This window comes from Lagenorhynchus albirostris, chromosome 7, assembly GCF_949774975.1.
Source record: "Lagenorhynchus albirostris chromosome 7, mLagAlb1.1, whole genome shotgun sequence".
Classification (NCBI taxonomy): domain Eukaryota; kingdom Metazoa; phylum Chordata; class Mammalia; order Artiodactyla; family Delphinidae; genus Lagenorhynchus; species Lagenorhynchus albirostris.
The window spans coordinates 46,510,845-46,524,256 of record NC_083101.1 but is presented as its reverse complement, the minus strand read 5'-3'; positions in this window follow the sequence as shown (position 1 = coordinate 46,524,256).

Below are 13,412 nucleotides of genomic sequence, written 5' to 3'. Positions count from 1 at the left end.
AAGAAAGCTGGAGTAGCTATACTCATATAAGATAAAATAGACTTCAAAATAAAGAATGTTACCAGAGACAAGGAAGGACACTACATAATGATCAAGAGGTCAATCCAAGAAGTAGATATAACAATTATAAATATATATGCACCCAACATAGGACCACCTCAATACATAAGGCAACTGCTAACAGCTATAAAAGAGGAAATCGACAGTAATACAATAATAGTGGGGGACTTTAACACCTCATTTACATCCATGGACAGATCATCGAAAATGAAAATAAATAAGGAAACAGAAGCTTTAAATGACACAATAGACCAGATAGATTTCATTGATATTTATAGGACATTCCATCCAAAAACAGCAGATTACACTTTCTTCTCAAGTGTGCAAGGAACATTCTCCAGGATAGATCACGTCTTGGGTCACAAATCAAGCCTCAGTAAATTTAAGAAAATTGAAATCCTATCAAACATCTTTTCTGACCACAACACTATGAGATTAGAAATGAATTACAGGGAAAAAAACGTAAAAAACACAAACACATGGAGGCTAAACAATACGTTACTAAATAACCAAGAGATCACTGAAGAAATCAAAGAGGAAATCAAAAAATACCTAGAGACAAATGACAATGAAAACATGACGATCCAAAACCTATGGGATGCAGCAAAAGCAGTTCTAAGAGAGAAGTTCATAGCTATACAGGTCTACCTCAAGAAACAAGAAAAATCTCAAGTAAACAATCTAACCTTACACCTAAAGCAATTAGAGAAAGAAGAACAAACAAAACCCAAACTTAGCAGAAGGAAAGAAATCATAAAGATCAGAGCAGAAATAAATAAAATGGAAACAAAGAAAACAATAGCAAAGGTTAATAAAACTAAAAGCTGGTTCTTTGAGAAGATAAACAAAATTGATAAACCATTAGCCAGACTCATCAAGAAAAAGAGGGAGAGGACTCAAATCAATAAAATTAGAAATGAAAAAGGAGAAGTTACAACAGACATCGCAGAAATAGAAAGCATCCTAAGAGACTACTACAAGTACCTCTATGCCAATAAAATGGACAACCTGGAAGAGGTGGACCAATTCTTAGAAAGGTATAACCTTCCAAGACTGAACCAGGAAGAAACAGAAATTATGAACAGACCAATCACAGGTAATGAAATTGAAACTGTAATTGATAATCTTCCAACAAACAAAAGTCCAGGACCAGATGGCTTTACAGGAGAATTCTATCAAACATTCATAGAAGAGCTAACACCCATCCTTCTCAAACCCTTCCAAAAATTGCAGAGGAAGGAACACTCCCAAACTCATTCTATGAGGCCACCATCACCCTGATACCAAAACCACACAAATATACTACAAAAAAAAGAAAATTACAGACCAATATCACTGATGAATATAGATGCAAAATTCCTCAACAAAATACTGGCAAACCGAATCCAACAACACATTAAAAAGATCATAGACCATGATTAAGTGGGATTTATCCCAGTGATGCAAGGATTCTTCAATATACACAAATCAATCAATGTGATACACCATATTAACAAACTGAAGAATAAAAACCATATGATCATCTCAATAGATGCAGAAAAAGCTTTTGACAAAATTCAACACCGATTTATGATAAAAACTCTCCAGAAAGTGGGCATAGCGGGAACCTACCTCAACATAATAAAGGCCATATATGACAAACCCACAGCAAACATCATTCTCAATGGTGAAAAACTGAAAGCATTTCCTCTAAGATCAGGAAAGAGACAAGGATGTCCACTCTCACCACTATTAGTCAACGTAGTTTTGGAAGTCCTAGCCACGGCAATCAGACAAGAAAAAGAAATAAAAGGAATACAAATTGGAAAAGAAGAAGTAAAACTGTCACTGTTTGCAGATGACATGATACTATATCTAGAGAATCCTCAAAATGACACCAGAAAACTACTATAGCTAATCAATGAATTTGGTAAAGTTGCAGGATACAAAATTAATGCACAGAAATCTCTGGCATTCCTATACATACACTCATGATGAAAAATTTGAAAGAGAAATTATGGAAACACTCCCATTTACCAGTGCAACAAAAAGAATAAAATACATAGGAATAAACCTACCTAGGGAGACAAAATACCTGTATGCAGAAAACTATAAGACACTGATGAAAGAAATTAAAGATGATACCAACACATGGAGAGAGATCCCATGTTCTTAGATTGGAAGAATCAATATTGTGAAAATGACTATACTACCCAAAGCAATCTACAGATTCAATGCAATCCCTATCAAATTACCAATGGCATTTTTTACGGAACTAGAACAAATCATCTTAAAATTTGTATGGAGACAAAAAAGACCCCGAATAGCCAAAGCAGTCTTGAGGGAAAAAGACGGAGCTGGAGGAATCAGATTCCCTGACTTCAGACTATACTACAGAGGTACAGTAATCAAGACAATATGGTACTGGCACAGAAACAGAAACATAGATCAATGGAACAAGATAGAAAGCCCAGAGATAAACCCACACACCTGTGGTCAACTAATCTATGACAAAGGAGGCAAAGGTATACAATGGAGAAAAGACAGTCTCTTCAATAAGTGGTGCTGGGAAAACTGGACAGCTACATGGAAAAGAATGAAATTAGAACACTCCCTAACACCATACACAAAAATAAACTCAAAATGGATTCAAGATCGAAATGTAAGACAGGACACTATAAAACTTAGAGGAAAACATAAGAAGAACACTCTTTGACATAAATCACAGCAAGATATTTTTTGATCCACCTCCTAGAGTAATAGAAATAAAAAGGAAAATAAACAAATGGGACCTAATGAAACTTCAAAGCTTTTGCATAGCAAAGGAAACCATAAACAAGACAAAAACACAACCCTCAGAATGGGGGAAAACATTTGCAAACGAATCAATGGACAAAGGAATAATCTCCAAAAAATATAAACAGCTCATGTAGCTCAATATTAAAAAAACAACCCAATTGAAAAATGGTCAGAAGACCTAGATAGACAGTTCTCCAAAGAAGATATACAGATGGCCAAGAAGCACATGAAAAGCTGCTCAACATCACTAATTATTAGAGAAATGGAAATCAAAACTACAATGGGGTATCACCTCACACCAGTTAGAATGGGCATCATCACAAAATCTACAAACAACAAATGCTGGAGAGGGTGTGGAGAAAAGGGAACCCTCTTGCACTGTTGGTGGGAATGTAAACTGATACAGCCACTATGGAGAACAATGTGAAGGTTTCTTAAAAAACTAAAAATAGAATTACCATATGATCCAGCAATCCCACTCCTGGGCATATACCCAGAGAAAACCACAATTCAAAAAGACACATGCGGGCTTCCCTGGTGATGCAGTGGTTGAGAGTCCGCCTGCCAATGCAGGGGACACGGGTTCGTGCCCTTGTCCGGGAAGATCCCACATGCCGTGGAGCAGCTGGGCCCGTGAGCCATGGCCGCTGAGCCTGTGCGTCTGGAGCCTGTGCTCCGCATCGGGAGAGGCCACAACAGTGAGAGGCCTGCGTACCAAAAAAAAAAAAAGACACATGCACCTCAGTGGTCATTGCAGCACTATTTACAATAGCCAGGTCATGGAAGCAACCTAAATGCCCATCGACAGATGAATAGATAAAGAAGATTTGGTACATGTATACAGTGGAATATTACTCAGCCATAAAAATGAATGAAATTGAGTCATTTGTTGAGACGTGGATGGATCTAGAGACTGTTATACAGAGTGAAGTAAGTCAGAAAGAGAAAAATAAATATCGTATATTAACGCATGTAGTGGAACCTAGAAAAATGGTACAGATGAACCGGTTTGTAGGGCAGAAGTGGAGACACAGATGTAGAGAACAGACGTGTGGACCCAAGGGGGTAAAACTGCAGTGGGGTGGGGATGGTGGTGTGCTGAATTGGGTGATTGGTATTGACATGTATACACTGATGCGTATAAAATTGGTGAGTAATAAGAACCTGCATTATAATCAAACAAACAAACAAACAAAACAACTAATACTAAACTTTCTTTGGGTTTTTTGTATGGAAATATGTTAATATAAATGTTTCAGACGTTACATGAAATTTCTAAAAATATTATATATTCTGGCATAATGTTATAAGTCATAATTCTAGTTATTACTTTAAAATGTATATCTCAGAAATAACTAAATTTCCTTGTCAATTTCATTATTATGAACTTTCATCAAATCTTTAACCGTGGTCATTTTTAAGTCTTTTGTCATTTACAGACAGTTCTGGGTGTACTGTGATGCTTTTGCAAAAATGTTCCTATAAAAGGGTTTCATCTTCAAGGAATTCATGGAAAAGACTCTGACAAGTACAGGTTTCTGGTAACTGACTATACTGCTGAACTGAATGAATAAGCATTTCAGAACTCTAATGGAAAATTGATGAATTCATAAAAGTGCTAACAAAAGATCAAGATAAAAAAATTAATTACATGGGACTGAGTGAACTGATGAGGATGATTATAATTTTTGTGACTTTCTGTTTGAATAAAAAAAAAGACAGGTAATAACAAGTGTTAGTGAGGATGTGGAGAAATTGGGGGAAGATGTTCTAAAATTGTGGTGATGGCTGCATAGCTCTTTTTTTTTTTTTTTTTGATACCTATTTTTTATTTTTTTTTATTTTTTTATTTATTTATTTTTTTACATCTTTATTGGGGTATAATTGCTTTACAATGGTGTGTTAGTTTCTGCTTTATAACAAAGTGAATCAGTCATACATAAACATATGTTTCCATATGTCTTCCCTGTTGCGTCTCCCTCCCTCCCACCCTCCCCATCCCACCCCTCCAGGCTGTCACAAAGCACCGAGCCAATATCCCTGTGCCATGCGGCTGCTTCCCACTAGCTATCTACCTTACTGCGTTTGTTAGTGTGTATATGCCCATGACTCTCTCTCGCCCTGTCACAGCTCACCCTTCCCCCTCCCCATAACCTCAAGTCCGTTCTCTAAGAGGTCTGCGTCTTTATTCCTGCTTTACCCCTAGGTTTTTCATGACATTTTTTTTTTCTTAAATTCCATATATATGTGTTAGCATACGGTATTTGTCTCTCTCTTTCTGACTTACTTCACTCTGTATGACAGACTCTAGGTCTATCCACCTCATTACAAATAGCTCAATTTCGTTTCTTTTTATGGCTGAGTAATATTCCATTGTATATATGTGCCACATCTTCTTTATCCATTCATCCGATGACGGGCACTTAGGTTGTTTCCATCTCCGGGCTATTGTAAATAGTGCTGCAATGAACATTTTGGTACATGTCTCTTTTTGAATTATGGTTTTCTCAGGGTATATGCCCAGTAGTGGGATTGCTGGGTCATATGGTAGTTCTATTTGTAGCTTTTTAAGGAACCTCCATACTGTTCTCCACAGTGGCTGTATCAATTTACATTCCCACCAACAGTGTAAGAGGGTTCCCTTTTCTCCACACCCTCTCCAGCATTTATTGTTTCTAGATTTTTTGATGATGGCCATTCTGACTGGTGTGAGATGATATCTCATTGTAGTTTTGATTTGCATTTCTCTAATGATTAGTGATGTTGAGCATTCTTTCATGTGTTTGTTGGCAGTCTGTATATCTTCTTTGGAGAAATGTCTATTTAGGTCTTCTGCCCATTTTTGGATTGGGTTGTTTGTTTTCTTGTTATTGAGCTGCATGAGCTGCTTGTAAATTTTGGAGATTAATCCTTTGTCGGTTGCTTCATTTGCAAATATTTTCTCCCATTCTGAGGGTTGTCTTTTGGTCTTGTTTATGGTTTCCTTTGCTGTGCAAAAGCTTTGAAGTTTCATTAGGTCCCATTTGTTTATTTTTGTTTTTATTCCCATTACTCTAGGAGGTGGGTCAGAAAGGATCTTGCTTTGATTCATGTCATAGAGTGTTCTGCCTATGTTTTCCTCTAAGAGTTTGATAGTTTCTGGCCTTACATTTAGGCCTTTAATCCATTTTGAGCTTATTTTTGTGTATGGTGTTAGGGAGTGATCTAATCTCATACTTTTACATGTACCTGTCCAGTTTTCCCAGCACCACTTATTGAAGAGGCTGTCCTTTCTCCATTGTACATTACTGCCACCTTTATCAAAGATAAGGTGTCCATATGTGCATGGGTTTATCTCTGGGCTTTCTATCCTGTTCATTGATCTATCTTTCTGTTTCTGTGCCAGTACCATACCGTCTTGATGACTGTAGCTTTGTAGTATAGTCTGAGGTCAGGGAGCCTGATTCCTCCAGTTCCTTCTTTCGTTCTCAAGATTGCTTTGGCTATTCGGGGTCTTTTGTGTTTCCATACAAATTGTGAAATTTTTTGTTCTAGTTCTGTGAAAAATGCCAGTGGTAGTTTGATAGGGATTGCATTGAATCTATAGATTGCTTTGGGTAGTATAGTCATTTTCACAATGTTGATTCTTCCAATCCAAGAACATGGTATATCTCTCCATCTATTTATATCATCTTTAATTTCTTTCATCAGTGTCTTATAATTTTCTGCATACAGGTCTTTTGTCTCCTTAGGTAGGTTTATTCCTAGATATTTTATTCTTTTTGTTGCAATGGTAAATGGGAGTGTTCTCTTGATTTCACTTTCAGATTTTTCATCATTAGTATATAGGAATGCCAGAGATTTCTGTGCATTAATTTTGTATCCTGCCACTTTACCAAATTCATTGATTAGCTCTAGTAGTTTTCTGGTAGCATCTTTAGGATCCTCTATGTATAGTATCATGTCATCTGCAAACAGTGACAGCTTTACTTCTTCTTTTCCAATTTGGATTCCTTTTATTTCCTTTTCTTCTCTGATTGCTGTGGCTAAAACTTCCAAAACAATGTTGAATAATAGTGGTGAGAGTGGGCAACCTTGTCTTGTTCCTGATCTTAGTGGAAATGCTTTCAGTTTTTCACCATTGAGGATGATGTTTGCTGTGGGCTTGTCATATATGGCCTTTATTATATTGAGGAAAGTTCCCTCTATGCCTACTTTCTGCAGGGTTTTTATCATAAATGGGTGTTGAATTTTGTCAAAAGCTTTCTCTGCATCTATTGAGATGATCATATGGTTTTTCTCCTTCAATTTGTTAATATGGTTTATCACATTGATAGATTTGCGTATATTGAAGAATCCTTGCATTCCTGGAATAAACCCCACTTGATCATGGTGTATGATCCTTTTAATGTGCTGTTGGATTCTGTTTGCTAGTATTTTGTTGAGGATTTTTACATCTATGTTCATCAGTGATATTGGCCTGTAGTTTTCTTTCTTTGTGACATCCTTGTCTGGTTTTGGTATCAAGGTGATGGTGGCCTCGTAGAAGGAGTTAGGGAGTGGTCCTCCCTCTGCTATATTTTGGAAGGATAGGTGTTAGCTCTTCTCTAAATGTTTGATAGAATTCGCCTGTGAAGCCATCTGGTCCTGGGCTTTTCTTTGTTGGAAGATTTTTAATCACAGTTTCAATTTCAGTGCTTGTGATTGGTCTGTTCATATTTTCTATTTCTTCCTGATTCAGTCTTGGCAGGTTGTGCATTTCCAAGAATTTGTCCATTTCTTCCAGATTGTCCATTTTATTGGCATAGAGTTGCTTGTAGTAATCTCTCATGATCTCTTTTATCTCTGCAGTGTCAGTTGTTACCTCTCCTTTTTCATTTCTAATTCTATTGATTTGAGTCTTCTCCCTTTTTTTCTTGATGAGTCTGGCTAGTGGTTTATCTATTTTGTTTATCTTCTCAAAGAACCAGCTTTTAGTTTTATTGATCTTTGCTATTGTTTCCTTCATTTCTTTTTCATTTATTTCTGATCTGATTTTTATGATTTCTTTCCTTCTGCTAGCTTTGGGGGTTTTTTGTTCTTCTTTCTCTAATTGCTTGAGGTGCAAGGTTAGGTTGTTTATTCGAGATGTTTCCTGCTTCTTAAGGTGGGCTTGTATTGCTATAAACTTACCCCTTAGAACTGCTTTTGCTGCATCCCACAGGTTTTGGGTCGTTGTATCTCCATTGTCATTTGTTTCTAGGTATTTTTTGATTTCCTCTTTGATTTCTTCAGTGATCTCTTCATTATTAAGTAGTGTATTGTTTAGCCTCCATGTGTTTGTATTTTTTACAGATCTTTTCCTGTAATTGATATCTAGTCTCATGGCGTTGTGGTCAGAAAAGATACTTGATACAATTTCAATTTTCTTAAATTTACCAAGGCTTGATTTGTGACCTAAGATATGATCTATCCTGGAGAATGTTCCATGAGCACTTGAGAAAAACGTGTATTCTGTTGTTTTTGGATGGAGTGTCCTATAAATATCAATTAAGTCCATCTTGTTTAATGTATCATTTAAAGCTTGTGTTTCCTTATTTATTTTCATTTTGGATGATCTGTCCATGGGTGAAAGTGGGGTGTTTAAGTCCCCTACTATGAATGTGTTACTGTCGATTTCCCCTTTTATGGCTGTTAGTATTTGCCTAATGTATTGAGGTGCTCCTATGTTGGGTGCATAAATATTTACAATTGTTATATCTTCTTCTTGGATCGATCCCTTGATCATTATGTAGTGTCCTTCTTTGTCTCTTTTAATAGTCCTTATTTTAAAGTCTATTTTGTCTGATATGAGAATTGCTACTCCAGCTTTCTTTTGGCTTCCATTTGCATGGAATATCTTTTTCCATCCCCTTACTTTCAGTCTGTATGTGTCTCTAGGTCTGAAGTGGGTCTCTTGTAGACAGCATATATAAGGGTCTTGTTTTTGTATCCATTCAGCTAATCTGTGTCTTTTGGTGGGAGCATTTAGTCCATTTACATTTAAGGTAATTATCGATATGTATGTTCCTATTCCCATTTTCTAAATTGTTTTGGGTTCGTTATTATAGGTCTTTTCCTTCTCTTGTGTTTCTTGCCTAGAGAAGATCCTTTAGCATTTGTTGTAAAGCTGGTTTGGTGGTGCTGAACTCTCTCAGCTTTTGCTTGTCTGTAAAGGTTTTAATTTCTCCATCAAATCTGAATGAGATCCTTGCTGGGTAGAGTAGTCTTGGCTGCATGTTTTTCTCCTTCATCACTTTCAGTATGTCCTGCCACTCCCTTCTGGCTTGTAGGGTTTCTGCTGAGAGATCAGCTGTTAACCTTATGGGGATTCCCTTATGTGTTATTTGTTGTTTTTCCCTTGCTGCTTTTAATATGCTTTCTTTGTATTTAATTTTTGACAGTTTGATTAATATGTGTCTTGGCGTATTTCTCCTTGTATTTATCTTGTATGGGACTCTCTGTGCTTCCTGGACTTGATTAACTATTTCCTTTCCCATATTAGGGAAGTTTTCAACTATAATCTCTTCAAATATTTTCTCAGTCCCTTTCTTTTTCTCTTCTTCTTCTGGAACCCCTATAATTCGAATGTTGGTGCGTTTAATGTTGTCCCAGAGGTCTCTGAGACTGTCCTCAGTTCTTTTCATTCTTTTTTCTTTATTCTGCTCTGCAGTAGTTATTTCCACTATTTTATCTTCCAGGTCACTTATCCGTTCTTCTGCCTCAGTTATTCCGCTATTGATCCCATCTAGAGTACTTTTAATTTCATTTATTGTGTTGTTCATCGTTGCTTGTTTCATCTTTAGTTCTTCTAGGTCCTTGTTAACTGATTCTTGCATTTTGTCCAATCTATTGTCCATTCTATCTCCAAGATTTCGGATCAACCTTACTATCATTATTCTGAATTCTCTTTCAGGTAGACTGCCTATTTCCTCTTCATTTGTTAGGTCTGGTGCATTTTTATCTTGCTCCTTTATCTGCTGTGTGTTTTTCTGTCTTCTCATTTTGCTTATCTTACTGTGTTTGGGGTCTCCTTTTTGCAGGCTGCAGGTTTGTAGTTCCTCCTGTTTTTGATGTCTGTCTCCAGTGGCTAAGGTTGGTTCAGTGGGTTGTGTAGGCTTCCTGGTGGAGGGGGCTAGTGCCTGTGTTGTGGTGGATGAGGCTGGATCTTGTCTCTCTAGTGGGCAGGTTCACGTCTGGTGGTGTGTTTGGGGGCGCCTGTGGCCTTATTATGATTTTAGGCAGCCTCTCTGCTAATGGGTGGGGTTGTGTTCCTGTTTTGCTAGTTGTTTGGCATAGGTTTTCCAGCACTGTGGCTTGCTGGTCGTTGAGTGAAGCTGGGTGCTGGTGTTAAGATGAAGGTCTCTGGGAGATTTTCGCCGTTTGATATTATGTGGAGCTGGGAGGTCTCTTGTTGATCAGTGTCCTGAAGTTGGCTGTCCTACCTCAGAGGCAGAGCCCTGCCTCCTGGCTGGAGCACCAAAAGCTTTTCATCCACAGGCTCAGGATAAAAGGGAGAAAAAGTAGAGGGAATTAGGAGAAGTATGAGGAAAGAAAGAAGGAAAGGAGGGTAGGAAGGAAGGAAGAAAGAAAGAAAGAAGCAAAGAAGGCAAGAAGTCAAGAAGGAAAGAAAGGAGGGAGGGAGGGAGGGAGGAAGGAAGGAAGGAGGGAAAGAAGGAAAAAAGACAGAAGGAAAGAAGATACAGTAAAAATAAAATAAAGTATAATAAAGTTATTGAATTAAAAACTTCTTATTTAGAAAAAAAAAAAAGGGACGGAAAGAACCTTAGGACAAATGTTGGAAGCAAAGCTATACAGACAAAATCTTACACAGAAGCATACACATACACCCTCACTAAAAGAGGTAAATGGGGAAAAATCCTAAATCTTGCTGTCAGAGACCACCTCCTCAATTTGGGATGATTCGTTGTCTAAAGGAGGGAAGGAAGGACGGAAAGAAAGAAAGAAAGAACGAAGGTAAAGTATAATAAGGTTATTAAAATTAATTATTAAGAAAAAAATTTTTAAAAAAACATGGACGGATAGAACCCTAGGACAAATGGTGGAAGCAAGACTATACAGACAAGATCTCACACAGAAGCATACACACACATTCACAAAAAGAGGAAAGGGGAAAAAATCATAGATCTTGCTCCTAAAGTCCACTTCCTTAATTTGGGATGATTGGTTGTCTATTCAGGTATTCCACAGATGCAGGGTACATCAAGTTGATTGTGGAGCTTTAATCCGCTGCTTCTGAGGCTGCTGGGAGAGATTTCCCTTTCTCTTCTTTGTTCTCACAGCTCCCAGGGCTAAGCTTTGGATTTGGCCCTGCCACTGCGTGTAGATCGCTGGAGGGCGTCTGTTTTTTGCTCAGACAGGATGGGGTTAAAAGAGCCGCTGATTGGGGGCTCTGGCGCACTCAGGCCGGCGGGGACGGAGGGGCACAGAGTGCGGGGCGGGCCTGCGGTGGCAAAGGCCGGCGTGACTTTGCACCAGCCTGAGGCGCGCTGTGCGCTCTCCCGGGGAAGTTGTCCCTGGATCCCGGGAACCCGGCAGTGGCGGGCTGCACAGGCTCCGCGGAAGAGGGGTGTGGAGAGTGACCTGTGCTCGCACACAGGCCCCTCGGTGGCGGCAGCAGCAGCCTTAACGTCTCCCGCCCGCCTCTGGGGTCCGCGCTTTTAGCCGCGGCTTGCGCCCGTCTCTGAATTCCGCGCTTTCAGCCGCGGCTCGCGCCCGTCTCTGGATTCCGCGCTTTCAGCCGCGGCTCGCGCCCGTCTCTGAATTCCGCGCTTTCAGCCGCGGCTCGCGCCCGTCTCTGGGGTCCGCGCTTTCAGCCGCGGCTCGCGCCCGTCTCTGGGGTTCGCGCTTTTAGCCGCGGCTCGCGCCCGTCTCTGGAGTTCCTTTAAGCAGCGTTCTTAAACCCCTCTCCTCACGCCCCAGGAAACAAAGAGGGAAGGAAAAGTCTCCTGCCTCTTCTGCAGGTGCAGGCTTTTCCCCGGACTCCCTCCCGGCTAGCTGTGGTGCACTAACCCCTTCAGGCTATGTTCAAGCCGCCAACCCCAGTCCCCTCCCTGCGCTCCGGCCTCAGCTCGCAGCCCCGCCCGCCCCGGCGGGTGAGCAGACAAGCCTCTCGGGCTGGTGAGTGCCGGTCGGCACCGATCCTCTGTGCGGGAATCTCCTCGCTTTGCCCTCCGCACCCGTTGCTGTGCACTCCTCCGCAGCTTCGAAGCTCCCCCCTCCGCCTCCCGCAGTCTCCGCCCGCGAAGGGGCTTCCTAGAGTGTGGAAACTTTTCCTCCTTCACCGCTCCCTCCCACTGGTGCAGGTGCCGTCCCTATTCTTTTGTCTCTGTTTTTTCTTTTGCCCTACCCAGGTACGTGGGGAGTTTCTTGCCTTTTGGGAGGTCTGAGGTCTTCTGCCAGCCTTCAGTAGGTGTTCTGTAGGAGTTGTTCCACGTGTAGATGTATTTCTGGTGTATCTGTGGGGAGGAAGGTGATCTCCGCGTCTTACTCTTCCGCCATCTTCCGCCTTCCCCCCTGCATAGCTCTTTAAACCATTGAATTGCACACTTAAAATCGGTGAATTATATGTCATGTGAATTATATCTGTACAAAGCTGTTTAAGAAAACCCTCAAAACCCTCCCCTCCCGAAATAAAAACTGTCCTACATAGTCATCTTCCAGAAAGTGACAAAAGCTTTACTGTTGAGGATGGACTTGACTGAACATCATACCTGCAGACCACAGTTTTCTTAGTTTGTCTTTTGGCTTTTTTGGCTATGACAGATGCAGTGTCTCTGAAGTGACCTTAAGTGTTTGCATATGCCTGTCTGTATTCCTGGTGTATTAGGTGGGTAATTTTTGAGTATGGAGAGTCAAATGCTCCCCTTAGGGTGCTGTAAGGGTCAGAATCTCACATGCAGGTTATTTAACATGTTGCTGGAAATGGTAGCCCCCTTAAATCCAACTTGCATCCTGATCACTTTTAGTGTATGTTCTAGAACTCAGCATGAAGTAGTTCCAAGGGCACAGAGCCCAATTGTTTAGGATCTTATTTTAAAAATATGGATTGTTTCTATTTATGCTATATACTGCTTTGCTTTTTACCTTGTCCTAATTATTTGGTCAATGATTCTGTTCATCTCTTTATTGTCTTATAATAGCTCTTAAAACATTGAATCCATTTAGTTGAGAGAAAAAAATGAAGATAAAGGAAAGAAGGATAGAATACAGGAAGAAAATAATGAAGGAAAATATTTGTAATTTTATTAAAGAGACAAGTAGATATCCACTTACGGGTTTAGCAAAAAGAAATTAAAGTAGATTAGTAGAAGCTAAATTTGATAAACAGTGTTTCACTGTTGTACTCTCAGCCCCTGCTTACCAACAGGTTCTCTTCCAGGGGTTTCTTCTTAAGCTATTTGGAACGTGAAAGGCTTTTTCCTATTAAGAGCTGGGGCTGACGTCCAGACCACAAAAGCCCATTTAATCTGTGTGTATCAGAAATACAAGACGATGGGTTGTATACATGCTAATGAAATATCTAACTGATCCATTTAACACATTTGTGTTGAACA